Source organism: Dendrobates tinctorius, unplaced genomic scaffold (assembly GCF_039654945.1).
Source record: "Dendrobates tinctorius isolate UK_male_01 unplaced genomic scaffold, ASM3965494v1 ptg000031l, whole genome shotgun sequence".
Taxonomy (NCBI): domain Eukaryota; kingdom Metazoa; phylum Chordata; class Amphibia; order Anura; family Dendrobatidae; genus Dendrobates; species Dendrobates tinctorius.
The window spans coordinates 11,649,433-11,663,157 of NW_027361699.1; positions in this window are offsets into that span (position 1 = coordinate 11,649,433).

The window sequence follows — 13,725 nt, forward strand, 5'->3', positions numbered from 1 at the left end:
TCCTCTCACCATCTCCACTCACTCTTTCACTCCACATACGACCCCTTCTCTCACTCCGTCTCTCATACTCACGCCGTCATCGCCGCTGCTCCACGATCCCCGACATCTTCTTCCGTCGGCGCCATCCTGGATCCAGACGTTGTCCACGCCGGCGACATGTTCTTGCGGCGACGCCATCTTGAGTATCGTGAAATCCCTTGATACTCAAGATGGCGTCGCCGGAAAAACATGTCGCCGGCGTGGACGACGTCGGGATCCAAAATGGCGTCGGCGAAATCTCGCGAGTTTTCGCTGACGCCATTTTGGATCCCGACGTTGTCCTCGCCGGCGACATGTTCTTGCGGCGACGCCATCTTGAGTATCGCGGGATTTCGCCGATCCAAAATAGCGTCGCCGCAGGAACATGTCGCCGGCGTGGATGCCGTCGGGATCCAAAATGGCGCCGGCGAAATCTCGCAAGATTTCGCCGACGCCATTTTGGATCCCGACGTCCTCCACGCCGGTGACATGTTCTTGCGGCGACGCCATCTTGACTATCGCGGGATTTCACAGATCCAAAATGGCGTCGCCGCAAGAACATGTCGCCGGCGTGGAGGACGTCTGCATCCAGGATGGCGCCGGCGGAAGAAGATGTCGGGGATCGTGGATCAGCGGCGATGACGGCGTGAGTATGAGAGACGGAGTGAGAGAAGGGGTCGTATGTGGAGTTAAAGAGTGAGTGGAGATGGTGAAAGGTGAGAGGAGTGTGTGTGTTGAGGGTTAACATGGAAAGAGGTGTGCGGTGACGTCACCGGTTACAACTGGACGGAAGTTGTTACAACCGGAAGCTGCTTAGGGCATTTATTATTATAGATTCTTACCCTTTAAAGAAACATCTTTACACTGACATAATATGTGGCCGTTACATATGTGAAGTGACTAACTGCATATCTGATAATTCCTTTCAGCCATTTATCTTGGTATTTCTTCTTGAGAGATTCTCCTCTCCTTCTGCACCCTATACAAACCTCCAATATTGGAATAAGGTAATACCCTCCTTGATATCTTAGTTCTAGTTGGTGCTAGTTTACTAGGCATTTGATTGATGTATCCTTAACTATGGATTATCATACTGTATATATTGTATATATGTTCTTACCTTGTGTTCTACTGGGATAACCTTTATATTTTGTGGATTTTTGTGATTTATCTGTTTTTGTCAATCTCTGATATATCTCTCTTTATATTTCAGCGATAATATGATAAAGGCTTGGGCTGAGCCGAAACGTCTTTTATTTATATCGCTTCCACTGTGTGCTATATTCCTGTTTGGCTCCCACATGTAATAAAATGAACACCTATTTGCATAAAGTCTCTTTGAGTGTGCGGTGAATTTAATTAACATATGGGGTATCAGCGTACTCAGGACAAATTAGACAACAACATTTGGGGTCCAATTTCTCCTGTTACCCTTGGGAAAATAAAAAAATTGGGGACTAAATGATCACTCACAGCTGATTGTGTTTAGCTGCACATATATTCAGCACCATGGGTCTGCTCCAGACATAGTCGGCTCCATCTACTTCATAATCTATATTTCAAAGTACATATTTCTAAGTACTCTGAATTAGACTTTAATTCTAGAATGCATTTGGCCACTCTTGACCCCTACAGCATTGTCATCATCACCATCTGACCGAGATATTCTTCTGTTCCCACAGGTATGCATTGCTGAATTCCACCCCTCTCTCCCATGCTCCTGAATGCCCCATGAGAACTGCATTGTATTTTTATATGGTATGCATTGCTGAATTCCACCCCTCTCTCCCATGCTCCTGAATGCCCCAGGTGAACTGCATTGTATTCTTATATGGTATGCATTGCTTACCCATCTTCTTGTATCCATAAATGTACTCCATTCTTGTTATCTCTGCCACACATCTAAGTGGTCTGTATAACCCCTTCCCCTTTTATGACCTTTGCTTAACTCTGTGCATTTGGCCTGGGCAGTCACACCCCACTTTCACTCACAGCTGATTGTGATTAGCTGCACATATATTCAGCACCATGGGTCTGCTCCAGACGTAGTCGGCTCCATCTACTTCAAAATCCATATTTCAAAGTACATATTTCTAAGTACTCTGAATTAGACTACAATTGGACTGGAATTGACTGTAAGGTAACGGACTATAACACCACGATAATGTTTCGCCTTCTTTTTACTATCACCCCCATACTACTCTATTTCTCCCTAACTCCTGCAATCCCTCCACCAAGTAAGGAACTAGTCATTTCCCCCTCCATCCTTCCCAGCCATCTCACCTCTTCGTCACAACTGTTCCTCCACATACAATCCTTTTTCTCCAGACACACACGGCCACATCATGTCGTATCCTGCTCCCACCTTCTAATGCTCTGTCTACTACTCCTCATTGCTGGCGATGTATCCCCAAATCCTGGACCTCCTCAACACATCCCCACACTCATTTCTAACATCCTGCCATGATCCTCTAAACTTTTTGCAACCATGACAACCTCATACCTATTCATCCAGCCCCCACTCCCCCAGTCCCCCTACCTGGAGCACTATGGAACGCATGCTCTGTCTGCAACAAGCTATCGTTTATCCATGACCTCTTTATCACCAACAATCTCTCCTTCCTTGCCATCACTGAAACCTGGCTCACTCCCTCTGATATAGCCTCTCCAGCTGCGCTTTCCTATGGTGGATTCCATCTCTCTCACACCCCTCGCCCCAGCAACAAACGTGGTGGAGGAGTTGGCTTGCTCCTCTCCGATACCTGCTCCTTTACCCCAATTCCTTTGCCACCCTTCGCTACTCTTCCCTCGTTCAAGGTGCACTCCGTCCGCATCTATTCCCCCTCCAACCTCCAACTGGCTGTCATCTACCGCCCCCCAGAACTAGCCATCTCCACCTTTCTTGACCACTTCACAACCTGGCTACTCCATTTCTTTTCTGCTGACGTCCCCACCATCATCATGGGTGACTTCAACATCCCCATTGACACTTCCACCGCAGCTGCCTCTAAACTTCTATTGTTCACGGCTTCCCTTGGCCTCACTCAATGGTCCTCTGCGGCCACACACAAAGATGGTCACACGCTGGACCTTATCTTCACCCCTCTCTGTTCCCTCACTAATCTCAATAACTCACCCCTCACCCTGTCTGACCACAACGTACTGACATTATCTTCCCTCTCCTCTCCTACTGCGCAACCCCGCTCCATAAACTTGCTCACCCTCGCAGGAATCTCAAACACCTCAATTTACTATCACTCTCTGAGTCCCTTCTCCCTCTTACAGACATAGCTTCCCTTCATGACACAGATGCTGCTGCCACTTTTTATAACACCACAATAACAGCAACACTTGATTCGGCTGCCCCCCTCACGCAGAGCAAAACTCGTACAATCAACAGGCAGCCCTGGCTGACCATGAAAACCTCATAAAGAGGAAAAAGTCTTCCAAAAAAATCAAGATAAAACCAGACAGGCCTAAATACATCTGCACTCACCAGGGTGCAGCGGACCCAAGTAAAATGGCAACTGCACAGGTGCAATAATACCAAATGAAATAGCCAGCCTACAATCAGGGATTGGCTGTTATGATGAGTCACCAAAGGAGGAAAAAACAAAATACCAGCTAAGTCCAGAAGAACCAGAGAGGTTGGCAGCTATCGGATTGCAGACCCCTGAACCTATCCACAACAACTAGCAGTAGCCGTGGGGGGTTCCTACGGTGCCCTAGACCCCTCGATCACAGCCGGAGAACTATATAGCCAAAAGACAGAAAGGGGAAAAACTAAACTGCCCCAGAGCAGACCCCAAAGCAATAGGCAGCCCCCAACATATAATGATGGTGAAGCAAGATGAAAACACTAACACAGATAGAAAGATAGGTTGAGCAAATGATGGGGCCCAAGCTAACTACATAGGACAGGATGGAAAAGCTGCTGTCTGCCATCCGCAAAAACCCTATCAAAATGAGCCAACCGACTGATAGGAAAAACAGGCCCTGAAGTCGCTAGGCTTCAAAAGACTATATCAGCACTCAGGTATATTCTGAAGACAGAGCAAAATATCAACAGATCAGAGACAAAAATGGAGTTCAGCTCACCCCCGGCCGGGGATGGCAGAACTCCCAAAAAACAAGGCAAAACAAAAACAAAACTGAAGAGTACAAAGAAGAGCAGAAAAACTTAGCTTTGAGATGCAGGAATCAGACTGGTCTCCAAGAATCCAGCAGGAAAATCACCAGCCAGGAAGAAGGGCGTCGGCAGCCTTATATCCAGTCCTTAATTCCAGCCACCCAGTCATCATCTAGCTGCCCAGGTGTTTGGTAATCAGCCTCATTACCTTCCTTCACCAGAGGAGGGAGTTCATCAGACCTCAATGGTGAAGGGAAAAATGAACTCACAACAGTACCTCCCCCTTGAGGAGGGGTCACCGAACCCTCATCCATGCCACCAGGGCAATCCGGGTGAGCCCGATGAAAGGCACGCACCAATCTTTCGGCATGAATATCAGAGGCAGAGACCCAGGAATTATCCTCCTGACCATAACCCTTCCACTTAACCAAATACTGGAGTCTCCGTCTAGCCAGACGGGAATCCAATATCTTCTCTACCTCATATTCCATGTTACCTTCAACCAATATAGGGTCAGGAGGTGCCACCACAGGAACTACTGGTTCAACAAACCTCTTCAACAAGGACTTATGAAACACATTATGAATTTTAAATGTGACAGGAAGAGCCAACCGAAAAGAGACCGGATCATAAATGGCCTGTACCTTGGCCGCGTCCATCTCAATAGTTGACGGAGACAAAATAAATCCCAAAAATGAAATCCTCTGTACCCCAAAAAGGCATTTCGATCCCTTGACATACAGGGAATTCTCCCTCAAAATCCGGAACACAGTCCGAACATGTTCCACATGAGAGTCCCAATTCTTGGAGAAGATCAAAATATCATCCAGATAAATAATCAAAAATTTATCCACAAAGTCTCAGAATATATCATTCATGAAGCACTGGAAGACAGAAGGGGCATTAGTGAGCCCAAAAGGCATCACCAGGTACTCAAAATGTCCCTCCGGAGTATTAAACGCCGTCTTCCATTCATCCCCATAATCATACGCCCCCTGAGGTCAAGCTTGGTAAACCAGCAAGCACCTTTAGCTCTGGAGAATAGATCAGAAATCAGGGGTAACGGATACTGATATTTAACAGTAATTTTGTTGAGGGCACGATAGTCAATACAAGGCCTTAATGAACCATCCTTTTAAGCCACGAAAAAAAAAACAGCACCTAAGGGTGAAGAGGATGGTCTAATATGACCCTTCTCCAATGCCTCCTTAATATAGGATCGCATAGCCTCGTGCTCGGGTACAGATAAATTGAAAAGCCGACCCTTGGGGAATTTACACCCAGGGTTCAGCTCAATTGCACAGTCATAACTCCTATGAGGAGGCAAAGACGCAGACTCATTCTCACTAAATACATCATAAAAGTCAGCCAAATAGTCAGGAACATCATGCGACTGGGGAGAGGTGGAGAAAACAGGAGCATCACTAAGGGCACACCGACAACCCCAACTCACCACAGACAAAGATTTCCAATCCAGAACTGGATTATGGATTTGCAACCAGGGAAACCCCAGAACAATGGTATCATGCAAATTATGCAACACCAAAAATCTTTAATTTTCGTAATGGTCTGGGGGGACCAGCATTACCACCTGGGTCCAAAACTGAGGTTTATTCTTCGCCAAAGGAGTAGCATCAATACCCCTCAAAGGGATAGGCATCCGCAGAGGTGTCATAGGAAATCCACAACGTTTAGCAAAATCCAAGTCCATCAGGTTCAGAGCTGCTCCTGAATCCACAAAAGCCTTGGCGGAAAATGTGGACATGGAGCAGATCAGAGTAATTGCCAGAAGAAACTTAGGTTGAACACCACCCACAGAAAACGTGTGTGCACAACGTTTCTCTCGTTTAAGGCAGACAGAAATAATATGCGAGGCATCTCCACAAAAAAAACACAGCTTATTACGCCTTCTGAACTCCTGACGTTGCGCCCTAGACAAAACTCTATCACATTGCATAGGTTCAGACATTTGTTCGACAGGTGGTAACATCTCTCGTGCAGTTTTGCGTTCACGTAAACGCCGATCCACCTGAATGGCTAATGACATAGAATCGTCAAGACCAGAGGGAACAGGAAATCCCACCATATTATCTTTTACAGTTTCTGACAAAGCCTTCCGAAAGAGGGCTGCCAAGGCACCATCATTCCAGGTAGTAAGGACCGCCCACTTTCGGAATTTTTGACAGTACAACTCTGCCGAATGCCGACCCTGGCTTAATGCCAACAGGGTCTTTTCAGCCTGATCAATAGCATTAGGTTCATCATACAACAACCCCAAGGCTTGAAAATATGCGTTCACATTATTCAGAATAGGATCATCAGGTTTCAAAGAAAATGCCCAATCCTGGGGATCGCCGCGCAGCAAAGAGATGGCAATTTTAACCTGCTGCGCGGAGTTCCCCGACGAGTTAGGCTTCAAGGCAAAAAATAATTTACAATTATTCTTGAAATTCAAGAATTTAGACCGATCCCCCAAAAATACATCAGGAGTAGGAATCTTTGGTTCAGCAGCATGTGAATGAGCAAGATAGGCGGAAATTCCCCGCACTTCAGCAGCGAGCTGCTCCACACGATCAGACAATTGCTTCATCTCCATTGAGAGAAAAATTCCCCCTACGGCCTCAGAGATATAGAGGAAAAAATATGCACACACACAAAAAAAAAAATTCTGACACTTTTTTTTTTTTTTTTACAATTCTCTCCTGCTATTGAGTACCCTAGGATCTGCGGTATGGCTCACAACAATTGGCCATGTGCTACACCAGTGCAGAAAAATATGCTGGTTTTATCTTGATTTTTTTGGAGGATTTTTTCCTCTTTCTGAGGTTTTCATGTTAGAGTAGGACTGGCAAGTGTAAGGAACTTTGACGCAGTTTGACAGCTTCCGTATTATGGCCATAATATCAACCAATACTTTACATATATTGATATGTTTTTGTGCACTGTATATTTTTTCAGGGTGCAGTTGGGCCCAAATGGTTCTGCTTACTGTGGCCTCTGTTCACACGGGATGCATTCTAGTTAGCACTGGGCAGCCCCCCTATATGGTGTTACTGAGAGGATGTGAACCAGAAGCTCTGTAGCCCTGGCTGACCAGCCTGACCAAAGAACTGAGATGGGTTTCCAGGGCCGCTGAGCGGAGATGGAAGAGAACCCATTCTACTAAGCACTTCAGCACATACACTTGCCAACTTTAAGTCCACGCTCTCTGCCGCTAAACAAATTTACTTCGCATCTCTCATATCCTCCCTGTCTCACAACCCTAAACAACTCTTCAACACTTTCAATTCTCTACTCTGTCCCACAGCACCTCCTCCCCCTCCTCTCATTTCTGCTGAAGACTTTGCCTCCTTCTTTAAGCAGAAGATTGACAAGATCAGACAAAACTTTGGCCCGCAGCCCACAATGCCCCTCTTAGCCGTTCAGCCCTGTTCTGCAAAAGCCAGCTTCTCCACCATGACAGAAGATCAGCTCTCCACCCTTCTGTCAAGATCACACCTCACCACTTGTGCCCTCGACCCACTCCTGTCTCACCTCATCCCTAACTTGGCCACAGTCTTCATCACATCTCTAACACACCTCTTCAACCTTTCACTTACAAATGGTGTCTTTCCCTCATCCTCTGTGTCTAACTGTCGCCCGATATCTCTTCTCCCTTACGTCTCAAAACTACTGGAACAGCATGTATATCTTGAACTGTCCTCCCACCTCTCCTCCTGTTCATCTTTGACTGGTTACAATCTGGCTTCCAACCGCATCACTCAACTGAAACTGCCCTAACTAAAGTCACTAACGACTTACTAACCGCCAAGAGCAAGCAACACTACTCTGTCCTACAGACTCTCTCATCTCTTGGCATCACAGACTTGGCCCTATCCTGGAACTCATCATACCTTACAGTCCGAACATTTTGTGTCTCCCTCTCACACACCACCTCCTCACCTCGCCTCCTGTCTGTTGGTGTTCCTCAAGGCTCTGTCCGAGGACCCCTACTATTCTCCATCTACACCTTTGGCTTGTGACAGCTCATAGAATCCTACGGTTTGCAGTATCACCTCTATGCCGATGACACGCAGATCTACCTATCTGGACCCAACCTTGCCTCCTTACTGACTGAAATCTCACAATGTCTGTCTGCTATCTCAGCCTTCTTCTCTGCTCGCTTTCTCAAACTGAACGTGGACAAAACAATTCATCATCTTTCCCCCATCTCACTCTACCCCTCCACCAGACCTATCCATCAATGTCAATGGCTGCTTTCTTTCCCCAGTCCTGCACGCTTGGTGCCTTGGGGTGATCCTCAACTCTGCGCTCTCTTTCAAACCACATATCCAAGTACTCGGCTCCTCCTGCCGCCTCAAACTCAAAAATATTTCCTGAATCCGCTCATTCCTCAACCACGAAACCACAAAAACACTAGTGCATGCTCTTATCATCTCCCGCCTTGACTACTGCAACCTCCTACTCTCTGGCCTCCCCTCTAGCACTCTGGCTCCACTCCAGTCCATCCTACACTCTGCTGCATGACTAATCCACCTGTCTCCCCGCTATTCCCCAGCCTCCCCGCTATGCCAGACCCTTCACTGGATTCCTATTGCCCAGAGGCTCCAATTCAAAACCCTAACCATGACATGCAAAGCCATCCACAACCTGTCTCCTCCATACATCTGTGACATGGTCTCTAGGTACCTACCTGCACGCAACCTTCGATCATCTCAAGATCTCCTTCTCTACTCCCCCTTATCTCTTCTTCCCACAACCGCATACAAGACTTCTCCTGTGCTTCGCCCATACTCTGGAACTCTCTGCCGCAACACATCAGATTCTCACCATCAACGGAAACCTTCAAGAAGAACATGAAGACCCACCTGTTCTGACAAGCTTACAGCCTGCAATGACCTCGGTCTACTGAACCACCATACGACCTGCTCTACCCTCTCCTACTGTATCCTCACCCATCTCTGTAGACTGTGAGCCCTCGTGGGAAGGGTCCCCTCTCCTTATGCACTTGTGTGACCCTTGTCTTACACATGTTTATTATACTTGTCTATATTTCCCCTTTTCACATGTAAAGCGCCATGGAATAAATGGCACTATATAAATGCATAATAATGTCGAGGTAGCTATTTAGGGAGGGCTAAATTAACCCTTAACGGTTGAGCCAGTGATTTTCAAATTATTCCACAGTGTTGCTAGCAACTCAAATGACCACACGGAGACTGGGGTCTCTGTACGGGAGGATCGAGGCAGATCACTAAGCCCCTTTATTTTAGTCACATCTTTTATAATATTTTGCTTAATTATGCAAGGTTCTCAACTACCAATAACATCATGATAATGCTTCACTTTGTAAGCCAATAATATTGCAAGAAAACCGGAACTGCATATATGTCCGTACCTAAATAGCGTAGAAAGTAGTATAATGGCATATTCTTCAGAGTTTTACACTCCCGCCTCCCTTATCTTTGCATCTGATGAAAACAGTCTGGTTTCAAGACAGCCCATGCCAATTATAAAAATTTATCTTACAGCAACAAAAATGAAGAAACGAAACCTTCAGAGAATGGATAAAACGAAACTTCAGCTCTGATTTTAGTATTAACCCTTCACATTTCCCCCTAGATAAATTTTTCAACACATATGCAGCATCAGAGGTGCTATCCCAAGCTAACAGCTTGAGGGGTACTGGTCTTCACATGACTGATGCCGTGTTATCAGTCATGGCTGTCGCGGCGCACCCATCCCCCTGTATACTGCAGTTCACGAATAACAATTTTTGATGACGGTGGTGGAGAACTTTTGTAGGTAGCCATGCGCTTGGCTTCAACATCTTCATCAAGTAGCCATTTGAGATCGGTGGAGAGAAAGGCAGGGGCAACGACTCCTTTGGTATCATCATTAGCTGGCTTAGTGTAGAATTTCCTAATACATACAGAAATATACCAAAGAACAAGTTTTAGTATCACATATACAACAAGGATACAGGCAGCAATGTGTAACAAGCTCTGTAAGATCCAGCTATCCAGCCCCCAATTTCCTTAAACCAATTGGCTGGATTGAGAAAGGGGAAGGTGTCTGACCACCAACTGTCCTTATAACAATCTTTGTCTTTATCGTATTAATCTCTGAGTCTTTAAATATCTTCTAACTTCAATTTCTACTAATAATAATATGGAAAATGCGAAAAACCAAAACATTATGCCCCTTTATTTGCTATTGGCTTGCTGGGTGATGAGGAGGACTTCATAGGGACCGTCATACAAGGGTTCTAGTCCGTGCTTCCTGACATGCCTCTTCACGACTACCAAATCACCAGGCTTCAGGTTATAACAGGTGTCGGTTTCTGCTGAATCTGGAAAAGAAAAGGAAACTAGAACATGGGTGTTAGCAATATTTTTACTAAGCTGAATAACACATTGAACAGCACGGTCAGTTTCTTCTGATAACTGCTAAGGCTGGAAATTTGCAACTGGGGGCCTAGCACCAAACAATATCTCGTATGGGGACAGGCCATGTTTTGCAATAGGGGTAGTACGGATGTGGTATAACCCAATGGGTAGGAGCTCTGGCCATGGAGCCGTAGTCTCTTGCATCATTTTGGTCAATTGTCCCTCAGTGTGCCATTCAACCTCTCAACTTTCCCACTGGATTGTGGGTGGTACGGAGTACGTAGGGCTACAGTGGATCCAAGCATTGTCAGAACTTCTTGGTACACATTAGAAGAAAAGACCGGGCCTTGGTCACTTTCAACAACTTCTGGAACCCCATATCTGCATATGACTTCCATCACCAGTTTCTTCACAGTAGTTTTTGCAGTCATGTTGGTAACAGGAAATGCTTCCGGCCAGCCGGAGAACATGTCAACAACAACCAAACAGTATTCATACCTTCCAGACTTAGGCAACGTGATATGGTCCACCTGGAGCCTTTGGAAAGGATAGTCGGGCTTAGCAAGATGCTTCGGTGGCACACGTTGAAGGTGACCGGGATTACAAGTCTGACAGATATTACAGGCACGGTTGAGCGCTGACAAAACTGTGGAAATTCCTGGGGCCCAGTAGAATTTTTGCACCAGTGCGAGGGCCTGATTCTTTCCTCGATGTGTAGGTCCATGTGCCCATGTGGCAATAGCAGGGTACATCCGCTTAGGGAGACACACAAGTTGGTCCTTTTTCCAGAGACCATTATTCATACGTGCCCCATCAGTCTTCCATTGCTTCACCTCTTCCTTTGGAGACATTCTCTGCATTGTCATTAAGCGGTCTCGCAGGGTTTGACAGAAAACTTCAGTCTGTTGTAGATCATCAGGTTCTTGTAGGGTCAGTGCTTCTTGTAACTGTTTACGCTGAGAGCGTGTGGTCACCATAGTTGGTATGGTTGGTTCAACGGGTAAAAGAGCTGCGACTTTTGCTTGCATATCCGCAAATGCGTTGCCAACAGTCTGTGGGCTGTTCCTAGGACCGTGCGCCTTAATTTTGATAATAGCCACCTGAGTAAGTAATTTGATCGAGTCCATGAGGGTTTTAACAGCTTCAGCATTTTTCACTGGGGTTCCGGCAGTAGTAATAAACCCTCGATTGGCCCATAGAGCCCCAAAATAGTGAGCAATACCAAATGCATATCATGAGTCCGTGTATAACACCAGATCAGCATTTGGGAGTGGATTCTCACTGACATTTGGTGGAGTAGCTGTTTCTTCAGTCAGAAGTTGGGAACAGTCATATTGGAGGTAATCCTCATCACTGCCATCTTACCTTATAGTTCATTATACCGTCTTTCAAGGCATTGTAAAGGGGTTGCATTATGCGTGATGCATCCAGTATCCACTGACAAAAATAAGTGCATAGTCCAAGAAAACGCAGGAGTTCAGTTTCATCTTTTGGGAAAGGAAGGGAGCTGACAGCTATTTTTCTTTCTTCTGCTAGGTGTCTGGCACTTTGAAGGAGACAGTGACCCAAGAATATCACTTGACCAAGGCAGAACTGAAGTCTCGAGGCCGAAACCCGACAATTAAAGTGCTGACAGATGCTTAAGGAGGCTAACAGTGGCAGAAATGGCAAAAGACACCTGCTCATATTTTTTTCAAACTGGTTGGGACTGTTTTGGGCCCCTTGTGGCATAACTGTCCATATTAACTGTCGTTCCTGCTAAGTGAATGCAAATAGAAACTAACAGTCTGGGTGTAACGGAATGCTAAAGAAGGCATTGGTAAGATCAATAACTGTAAACCAAGCAGCATCCTGGGGTATTTGGGACAAAAGAGTATGTAGATTAGGCACCAGGTTTGAGAAACACTTTTACTGGTTCTATAGGCATTTTCCCTATATCATTTGGCCCTTTTGACCAGAGTTTAGATAGTATCTCTGAGAGGTATGGGGTGAGTCATTGATCCTCTGGCAATATTGGGGGTGGATCTGAGCCTATCAGGGCCATCATAGCCTTAAGAAGGGCATGCAAAATACAGATTTCCTCACTGTCTTCGTCTACATAGGGATTATATAACAAAAAAAAACCATCTGACCATCATCTTGGAACTGTATTCCGGAGCGGAACTGTGATAATTAATCTGCCCCTAGTAAATTTACTGGACATGTGGGAGAGATCACAAACTGAGCAGTAACGAGAATTAGCAGGGAGGGGCTGAGGAGCAGGGTTCCCACTAGCTGAAGTCTGAGGGGGAGCGAGAGTTTGCTGTGTCGGCTGAAGGGCACACTGTGTGCTCGCAGCTGCGGTGGGGGCGAAGGGGAATATGGTGTGGGCTAAGATGGGAGGGGTACTGAAGCAGCTGCTAGCTTGCTTTTTTTTTTTTTCTTTCTCTCTCTCTCCTGAACAGAGCAGGTTAAAGTCTTCTGAAAACTTTTTTTTTCCCTCTGGATCGGGTGAACGGGGATTGAGGCTGGCTGCGGATGATAATAGGTACCGTCAGCATTCAACAACGGAAAGGTGGGGGCTGCAACACCCAGTCTTCTTGTGCCACAATTATAACAAATTATAACAGACCTCTCTCCACTGAGGATTAGTAACTCCACATACAGCACAGATCCACCTGGCAGGATCATAGGGTGGGGGCATACTGAGTTTCGGTAGTCCAGGATACATCGGTGCCTTAGGGTTAAGGGGCACAGAGCTTACAGTCGGGAGGAGAGGCTTGATTTCCTGGGGAGGGACCTTATCATCTAGCAGGGAAACTTCTTGTTTCGACTGCCTGACACATTGTCTGGATCTTAGTTCCTTCTTTAATCAATCACATTCTCACACCACAGTCACTTTCTTGAACCACAAAACATCCCGTCCCTGTCATAATAGACAATTTTTCTTCTTCAACATAGCAGTAACACAAACAATCAGAATTCACTTGCTGTTCAATGTCCACATAACCTTCATTATACAATTCATGTGCCAAGCCACGGAATTTCTCAGCGCCTTCACGTAATCCATCATCAGTCAATCTCCCTTTATTTTTTTAACTCCTTCATCCCATAGCGTAGGCTGTAGCCTCCTGCCCTTAGGAAATCCCAGAATCGAAAATATTTTTCCTGCATTCCTGACAAATTTCTTTCCTCGTCTTTGAATCATAA